A 10,000-nucleotide genomic window follows, 5' to 3' on the forward strand; every position below is an offset into this window, starting at 1 on the left:
AATTCAACATGCAGAAAGAATACATATTTCACTCGTCCAAACAAAATAGACACAGACACAGAGAGACAGACAGACAGACAGAGAGAGAGAGAGAGAAGCAGAAGAAGAAGAAGAAGAAGCTAAACACAGACAAACAACAAATGAATCCAAACAAACAGGATGTTGAAGGTTTAGGATGCACGCCTAGTTTTTACACACACACACACACACACACACACACACACACACACAGATAGACAGACAGACAGACACACACAGACAGACAGACAGACAGACAGACAGACACACACACACACACACCATTTCTTTGATATCACTTAATGTGGATAGACATTAACTGAAACTGAACACAAAAAGCAAACATACCAAGAAATTCAATCTTGACCAAAACACTCAAAGAAAGGCACACAGAATGAAGAAGCGGTCTGCAGAAGACGACTGGTGGACTGCCCAAGTGTTCCCACTGTCAGGGTTACAAGTGATGGTGTTACAAGCGTCAGTGTTTCAAGCGTCAGTGTTACAAACGTAGGTATTACAACCGTCAGTGTTACAATCGTCAGTGTTTCAAGCGTCAGTGTTTCAAGCGTCAGTGTTACAATCGTCAGTGTTTCAAGCGTCAGTGTTACAACCGTCAGTGTTACAAACGTAGGTATTACAACCGTCAGTATTACAAACGTCAGCGTTACAATTGACGGTGTTTAGTGTTACAGCCGTCAGTGTTACAACTGTCAATGTTACAACTGTCAATGTTACAACCGTCAGTGTTACAACTGTCAATGTTTCAACCGTCAGTGTTACAACTGTCAATGTTACAACCGTCAGTGTTACAACCGTCAATGTTTCAACTGTCAGTGCTACAACCGTCAATGTTACAACCGTCAGTGTTACAACTGTCAGCGTTTCAAAAGGCAATGTTACAACCGTCAATGTTTCAACTGTTTTGTGTTGTGATGTGCTGAGTTGTGATGTGCCGTGCTGTGATGTTCTTTGCTGCGATGTGCTGTGCTGTGCTGTGCTGTGCCGTGCTGTACTGAGCTGTGCTGTGTTGTGCTGTGCCGTGCTGTACTGAGCTGTGCTGTGTTGTGCTGAGTGTGCTGTGTTGTGCCGTGCTGTGCTGAGCTGTGCTGTGTTGTGCTGTGCCGTGCTGTACTGAGCTGTGCTGTGCTGAGCTGTGCTGTGTTGTGCTGTGCCGTGCTGTACTGAGCTGTGCTGTGTTGTGCTGAGCTGTGCTGTGTTGTGCTGTGCCGTGCTGTACTGAGCTGTGCTGTGTTGTGCTGAGCTGTGCTGTGTTGTGCCGTGCTGTGCTGAGCTGTGCTGTGTTGTGCTGTGCCGTGCTGTACTGAGCTGTGCTGTGTTGTGCCGTGCCGTGCTGTACTGAGCTGTGCTGTGTTGTGCCGTGCTGTGCTGAGCTGTGCTGTGTTGTGCTGTGCTGTGCTGTGTTGTGCCGTGCCGTGCTGTACTGAGCTGTGTTGTGCTGTGCCGTGCTGTGCTGTGCTGTGCTGAGCTGTGCTGTGTTGTGCCGTGCCGTGCTGTGCTGTGCTGAGCTGTGCTGTGTTGTGCCGTGCCGTGCTGTGCTGTACTGAGCTGTGCTGTGTTGTGCCGTGCCGTGCCGTGCTGTACTGAGCTGTGCTGTGTTGTGCCGTGCTGTGCTGAGCTGTGCTGTGTTGTGCCGTGCCGTGCTGTCCTGTGCCGTGCTGTGCTGAGCTGTGCTGTGTTGTGCCGTGCCGTGCTGTGCTGTGCCGTGCCGTGCTGTGCTGTGCCGTGCTGTGCTGTGCTGAGCTGTGCCGTGCCGTGCCGTGTTGTGCTGTGTGCCGTGCCGTGCTGTTCTGTGCTGTACCGTGCCGTGCTGTGCTGTGCTGTGCTGTGTTGTGCTGTGCTGTGCTGTAGTTGGCTGGGGTTTTGGAGGGGGGTGGGGTGGGGTGGGGGTGGGGGTTCCAGTCTCCCCCTTCTCCCTCCTCTCAGCAGTTCCTAGGAGGGAGGGTTGCTTCAGCAAGGCCACTGGGTCAGGTTACCTGGACATACTGACGAAGTTTTCTGCTGGGAACGGAGAAAGAGGTGGAAGGGGCGGGCGGAGGAATCCCAAAGCGAGCGTGGTGGTGATCCGCCCAGAGATCATTGACGCGATTCGTGCGCGAAAATAGTTCCACTTGAACCCCCCTACTCCCCGCCCCCTTCGATTTTTTTTCCTCCTCCTCCTCCTCAACTGGTGAAAGTGAAGTATGGGCAGCGATGGATTCTGTTGCATAATTTTCTGAATCATTTTGTTGATAATGTTTTTTAACATGTTGATTTCAACGTTTGCTCTGATTAAAAGCGAACAACGGCTGGTAAAAACTTTCAACTGATCCACTGCTACAGTTTAAGTTTGCTTCTTCTTCTTCTTCTTCTTCTTCTTCTTGTTTTTCTCTCTCTCTTCTTCTTTTGTGTGTGTGTGTGTGTGTGTGTGTGTGTGTGTGTGTGTGTGTGTGTGTGTGTGTGTGTGTGTAACGGCATTTTCTTCAATAAGCATTGTGTTTATGCCAAAAGAAGAGAAATTCCATATCTAATTAAGCATACTGTGTATGAACATGTGTCATACACAAAAATTTTACACTACAAGATAATAGGAGTATAACATAATCAATGATGATGAAAAGTAGAAAATAATTATATCCAAAAAATAAATAATAATAATAAAACGAGAAACAGTTAAGCATCTTAACCATTCTGCCTGATTCCTCTATCATACACACACACACACACACACACACACACACACACACACACACACACACACACACAATACATAAACGTCGGATTTAGAAAATAAAACAACCTTGATGTTATCAAGTACTGAGCAATTCTGCAAAGGTGTTGGCGCATGTATATTGTGTGCTTATGACTGCGTGTTAATGATTATAGTGACCCTGTATCTCGCGTGTGTATGATTATGTGTTTATACAGCTGATCCCAAATTATGTGTTTACACAGCTGATCCCAAATTGTGTGTTTACACAGCTGATCCCAAATTGTGTGTTTACACAGCTTATCCCAAATTGTGTTTATACAGCTGATCTCAAATTATGTGTTTACACAGCTGATCTCAAATTATGTGTTTATAGAGCTGAACTCAAATGTTCACAGGAGACCTCTCTGCGAAGCTTGGGCCGCACTTGTTGTTTGTGCAGCGTAATGCATTCCGATACTCTTGTTTCCATTCTGGAAATGGTTTGGTCTTTTAGAACAAAATCTCTCTCTCTCTGTCTCTCTCTCTGTGTCTCTCTCTCTCTCTCTGTGTCTCTCTCTCTCTCTCTCTCTCTCTCTCTCTGTCTCTCTCTCTTTCTCATATCTAATTTTCCTTCTTTCTAATTCCTTTCCCTCGTTCTTTCTTCCTTTTCTTTCAACGTTCCTTTCTTCTGATGCCCTGCTGAACTGTAATTGCTTTTTATAAACGAAGTGGTGGTGTTCTCCCATTTCTCTTTTTACTGACATTCCAGCACAACCACAGCAAAATTGAGAACAAGATGTCTTTGCAAAATCTGTCTTTTTTTTTTCTCCCCCCTCTCTCTCTCTCTCTTCTCCTACCCCCTCTCTCTCTCTTTCTCTCTACCTCTCTTTCTTCCACCCTCTCTCTCTCTTTCTCCCACCCTCTCTCTCTTTCTACCTCTCTCTTTCTCGCCCCCCTCTCTCTCTTTCTCTCTACCTCTCTCTCTCTCTCCCTCTCTCTCCGTCCATCAAAGATTCATTCAATCAGTATTAGTCACGTCACTCTTCGTTGTCTTGTCTTTCTTTCTTTGTTCGTTGTTCTTTTTCTGTTCATCCTTTCCGTCACCCCCCCCCCCCCCCTCCCCCCCCCCCCCCCGCCCCCCTCTCCCATCCCCCCACTTATTTTCATTCCCTTCTACTTCCTCTTCTTCTTTTACTCCTCCTTCTCCTTCTTCTTTTTCTCCTCCTCCTCGTCCTCCTCCTTCTTCTTTTTCTCGTCCTCCTCCTTTTTCTTCTCCTCCTCCTTCTTTTTCTTCTCCTTCTCCTCCTCCTTCTTCTTCTTTTTCTCCTCCTCCTCCTCCTTCTTCTCCTTCTTCTGCTCTTCTTCTTCTTCTTCTTTCTTTGGAATCTGCCTTCTCTTCCTCTTTTTCTTCTGGTTTCAAATCGTATTCTTTTTTTTTCTTTTTCCCCCCAGGCTGGAGATGAATGATGGGAATGGCTAAAAAGCCTGTGCTGTACGTAATTCTCCAGCCCCTACAGATTGGGTAAATCAATCAGTACTGCTCCTTATTCTTCTTGTCTTCTTCTCCAGCTTTATCTTCATTTATTCAGCGTGTGTGTGTGTGTGCGTGTGTGTGTGTGTGTGTGTGTGTGTGTGTGAATGTATTGTGTGCGTGACGTGTACGTGCGCATGTGTGTGCGTGTGGGAGCGGGGGGGGGGGGGCGGTGTGCGTATGTTTGTGTTCGTGCGTGTGTGCCAGCACGCTTGGTTGTGTGTGTGTGTGTTTGTGTGTGTGTGTGTGTGTGTGTGTGTGTGTCTGTGTGTGTGTGTCTGTGTGTCTGTGTGTGTCTGTGTGTGTCTGTGCGTGCGTGCGTGCGTGCGTGCGTGCGTGCGTGTGTGTGTGTGTGTGTGTGTGTGTGTGTGTGTGTTATCTTGGCTATCGCACTCGATAAAGGATTACATAATAAATGTGGAAACTAGTCAGAGAGACAGACAGACTGATGGGCAAACGCACAGACAGAGAGACAGACAAACAGGGAGAAAAACAGATAGACAAACATAGGCAATCAGAGAAACAGAGAGAAAATCTCTCTCTCTCTCTCTCTCTCTCTCTCTCTCTAAAAGACAATCATAGAGAGAGACAGAGACACAAAAAGAAAGACAGATACAGAGATAGATAGATAGATAGAGACAGTGACACAGATACGTGGAGAGAGGCACAGAGAGAGGGGGGGAAGAGAGAGAGAGAGAGAAAGAGAGAGAATCAGAGATATAGGCGAGAGACGAGAGAGAGAGAGGGTGATCAGAAAGAACTGAGAGAGAGGAGAGAGTGAGAGGGAGAGACAGATATAGAGAGACAAAGAATCAAAGGGAGAGGCGAGAGAGAGAGGGTGATGGAGAGAACTGAAGAGAGCGAGAGAGAGAGAGTGAGACACGGAGAGACACAGAGAGAGACACAGAGACACAGAAATACACAGAGACAGACATACACACACACGGGGCGTGGGGGGGGGGAGGCAAGGCAAACAGACAGACAGAGACAGACAGTCACACAGACAGACAGAGACAGTCACACAGACAGACAGAGACAGTCACACAGACAGACAGAGACAGACAGACAGTCACACAGACAGACAGAGACAGTCACACAGACAGACAGAGACAGACAGAGACAGTCACACAGACAGACAGAGACAGACAGACAGTCACACAGACAGACAGAGACAGACAGACAGTCACACAGACAGACAGAGACAGAAGAACACCACCACTCAAGAAGCTTTGTCACCACTCCACCTTGAAGTCCTGCTGGCTGCTGTGGTGTACAGGGGAGTTAACTCACAATGAATTCCGGTTCCTGTGCAACTTGGGGAGAGTTTAAAATAAAATAAAAAGGGGAGGGGGGGGGAGGGGGTTCCACTCTCTTGTCACTTGCCGTAGACAGCCCTTTCCTTTTTCAACATTTATAAAGATGGCAGTGTCCAGTTCGGTTTCGTTTTCAAGGAGCCTTCAAAATGGGCGGACTGATCCTTACACATCCACATCCTAGATCTTGAAAAAAGAAAAAGAAAAAAAAAAAAGGAAAAGAAAAAGGGAAAAGATGTTGGATGGAGCGAGCGAGGGGTGGTGGTGGTGGTAGGGAGGAAGTGCAAGGGAGGGGCGGGGAGGGGGTGGGGAGGTAGCGGATCTCTGACAAACACATAAACCGATGGAGTTGCTCAAGCTTTCCGAGTCTCTCAAATACTGCGGGAACTAAAAAGAAAAAGAAAAAAAGAAAAGAAAAAAAAAGGAGAAGAGCGGAGGAAATTCTATTTGCAGAATGAACATGGTAATCAAGGAAAAACAACAACAACAACAACAACAACAAGAGAGGCAAGGCCTTCAAAACTCACTTGTGATAAATTAAGTCCCCTAGCATTAATTACAGAGTGATTTCCCTTCTTTACTATGTGCACCAAAACGTTTGCAAAATAAATAAAACTTCCATGCTTTGCAAAAGAAGTTCCTGTTTGAACAAAAAATGATAATAATGACTGCTCTTGATGTTGGGTCAGAATATCAGATCAAAGTGCCAAGTTTAGAGAATACAAAAAAATATAAATATAACAGTAAATGCAGTTTGCATATAATTAGGCTTCATTTTTTATTTTTTGTGCCCATCCCAGAGGTGCAATATTGTTTTAAACAAGATGACTGGAAAGAACTGAATTTTTCCTATTTTTATGTCTAATTTGGTGTCAACTGACAAAGTATTTGCAGAGAAAATGTCAATGTTAAAGTTTACCACGGACACACAGACACACAGACACACACACACACACACAGACAACCGAACACCGGGTCAAAACACAGACTCACTTTGTTTACACAAGTGAGTGAAAAACCACCACAACAGCCAGCACCAAAACTGGCCCAGCTTTTTTTGCCAACAGAATAAACTAACGCTCGATCTGGTTTCTTCACAACTCTATATCACTATATGACACACAGTTTCTTCACAACTATATCACTATATGGCACACAGTTTCTTCACAACTCTATATCACTATATGACACACAGTTTCTTCACAACTCTATATCACTATATGACACACAGTTTCTTCACAACTATATCACTATATGACACACAGTTTCTTCACAACTCTATATCACTATATGACACACAGTTTCTTCACAACTCTATATCACTATATGGCACACAGTTTCTTCACAACTCTATATCACTATATGACACACAGTTTCTTCACAACTCTATATCACTATATGACACACAGTTTCTTCACAACTCTATATCACTATATGACACACAGTTTCTTCACAACTATATCACTATATGACACACAGTTTCTTCACAACTCTATATCACTATATGACACACAGTTTCTTCACAACTCTATATCACTATATGACACACAGTTTCTTCACAACTCTATATCACTATATGACACACAGTTTCTTCACAACTCTGTATCACTATATGACACACAGTTTCTTCACAACTCTATATCACTATATGACACACAGTTTCTTCACAACTCTATATCACTATATGACACACAGTTTCTTCACAACTCTGTATCACTATATGACACACAGTTTCTTCACAACTCTGTATCACTATATGACACACAGTTTCTTCACAACTCTATATCACTATATGACACACAGTTTCTTCACAACTCTATATCACTATATGACACACAGTTTCTTCACAACTCTATATCACTATATGACACACAGTTTCTTCACAACTCTATATCACTATATGACACACAGTTTCTTCACAACTCTATATCACTATAAGACACACAGTTTCTTCACAACTCTATATCACTATATGACACACAGTTTCTTCACAACTCTATATCACTATAAGACAAATCCAAGAGATTACACAGATGAAGGGGGTGGCTTTATCGTTAGTATTTTGTATTGTTGTTAACTTAGTAAGCCCAGCTGATGGAGGGTGCAGGGCTAAACATGATAATACCAACACCAGGGCAGAAAGTCCTGTCCGAAAAGACCAACGTCAATATCGTGGGGCGTTATTCGATCAACTTCCGAACATACTGAAGTTCATGCCAGGGTTTCGTCATGTTGTGATGTGTGTGTGTGTGTGTGTGTGTGTGTGTGTGTGTGTGTGTGTGTGTGTGTGTGTGTGTGTGTGTGTGTGTGTGTGTGTGTGTGTGTGTGTGTGTGTGTGTGTGTGAGAAAGACAAAGGGCGAGAGGGGAAAGGGGCCGACAGACAGAGACAGACAGACAAGAGAGAGAGAGAGAGAGAGAGAGAGAGAGAGAGAGAGAGGAGGGGGTAAGTACTAATCTTCTCAAAACCCCTTTTCAATAATTCACCAGCGGCTGGGAGGTCCAACTCCCCGCTCTCTCAGCCTCTCTTCTGGGATCCTTCCTTCAAACAGCCACGCTTTCTCTCCCCCTCATTCAGCTGTCTTGTCCTCTGACGGTGCGTGTCAGTGGTTGTGGAGGTGTGGGGGTGCGGGGTGTGGGGGTGTGGGGGTGTGGGGGCTGGTCGGGAGGGACAGACACTGTGCACTCAGTTGGTTCCTCCCGAAGTGGACCAGCGCGCGACGGGGAGAGGGGGAGAGGGTTGTAGGGGGTCGGGGTGGGGGTCGGGGGTGGGCAGTAGTATCAGTCAGTCAGCTCCACTCTGGTGAACTGGTGGATTGTTGTGTGTAGTGTGGTTCAGGTCAACAACCAAAACGACGACGACGACGACAACACAATACAACACTACACACACACACACACACACAATACAACACTACACACACACACACACACACAATACAACACTACACACACACACACACACACACACACACACACACACACACACACACGACACGCGCGCTGCACTTTGGGCAGCTAACCCATCGTCTATTATGACAAATGATGATGATTCCCTTCTGGGCTTGCTCTTCTCATCCCACTTCGTTCAGAGCACTGTGGAGAGAGTGCAGTCCGCAAAGCACGCCTGCCTTCCAACAACAACGACACAATGCCACACTCTCTTCCTGTGTTGTCTTGCCTCGCAGTGTCAGTGTGGTTATATTTACTTGATTCCTTTAACTTGTCCGTGTAAGGTGTGTGCTTACTTGTCTCTTATTGGGAAGAGCTTAAATAATTAAAGCTATGCTTGATACCCTTCCCGCGCTTTTTGTGTTTATATGCTTATGTTATTTCTTTGAAAGAAGATTGTTTGAAACAAAAGGATCCGCCATGTTTACCTCTGCTTCGTGGGCAGTCACTCTTAGCAGGTAGCAAGGGTTAATTGCTCTTGTGTTCCTGAGTGCCGGATATCGCTTACCCTCGGGCAGTTTGCCTTTACTCAGGCAGATTACCCGCAGGTACACATTTACCCGCAGGCATGACGGTCTCTTGACACGGCCCCTGACAGCTGGCACGACACTCACTCCATGATTCTGAAGTGGCGCCCTGTATTGGGCAGAACCTCACCTCCACTACGAGCGGCTTCGGATCCACTCTGTTACGCATGCCCAGATTCAAACACTCAACTGTTGGCCGCCGTTCTTTCTCTGTCTCTGGACCTTGCGATTGGAATGAACTTCCTCTTTCACTTCGTCAAGTCTCCACACTCAGCTCTTTCAAGTCTGGCCTTAAAACCCACCTCTTCCAAAAATAGCCTCCCTTGCCTGCCCTTCCTTGTCTTTAGCTTCTACAGTTTTAGAGTTATGCATGCATGTGAATGACTGGTGCGAAAGCGCTTTGATTTGTCTCTGCACAAGATTCAGCGCTATACAAATACCATTATTATTATCATTATTATGTGAGCTGTTGGTCAGAGAAGCAGAGAGTGCCCTCATGCCCTTCTTCACTGTTACAACACACGTTCATCTGCCATACGAGCACAGGACCAATGAACATGTACGGAGCAGAATTGAGAACCTTGCTGGACCTCAGGAACCTCTCCTTTCAACTGTGAAGAGACGCAAGCTGATATGGTTTGGACACAACACTCGACATACCAGCTTGTCCAAAACAATCATGCAAGGCACCATCGAGGGCGGGAGAAGAAGAGGAAGACAGCAGAAGAACTGGCATGAGAACATCAAACAATGGACCGGACTCCACACACGTGAGCTGCTGCCGGCGGCTGCCGACAGAAACAGATGGAGAAGGGAGGTTGCGTCTGCGGTCCTCAGGCTTCCCCCAACGACTACTTTGTAGTTATGGGCCTGAGGTGAGGTGAGGTGAGGTGAGGGTGAGGTGAGGTCCGTGAGGGTCTGGGTTCCATTCCAATTCCCACTCTCACCCTCCCTCCCCCTAACGTTGGACTT

General features: G+C 46.0%; 1 long non-coding RNA gene across 1 annotated transcript in view; it reads right to left on the bottom strand.

The window, feature by feature from the left end:
* LOC143275361 (uncharacterized) overlaps positions 1–10,000 on the bottom strand; it is a 104,816-nt gene that overhangs the window by 2,136 nt on the left and 92,680 nt on the right. The window lies entirely within an intron of this gene.

The sequence above is a fragment of the Babylonia areolata genome, chromosome 30 (assembly GCF_041734735.1).
Source record: "Babylonia areolata isolate BAREFJ2019XMU chromosome 30, ASM4173473v1, whole genome shotgun sequence".
Lineage (NCBI taxonomy): Eukaryota > Metazoa > Mollusca > Gastropoda > Neogastropoda > Buccinidae > Babylonia > Babylonia areolata.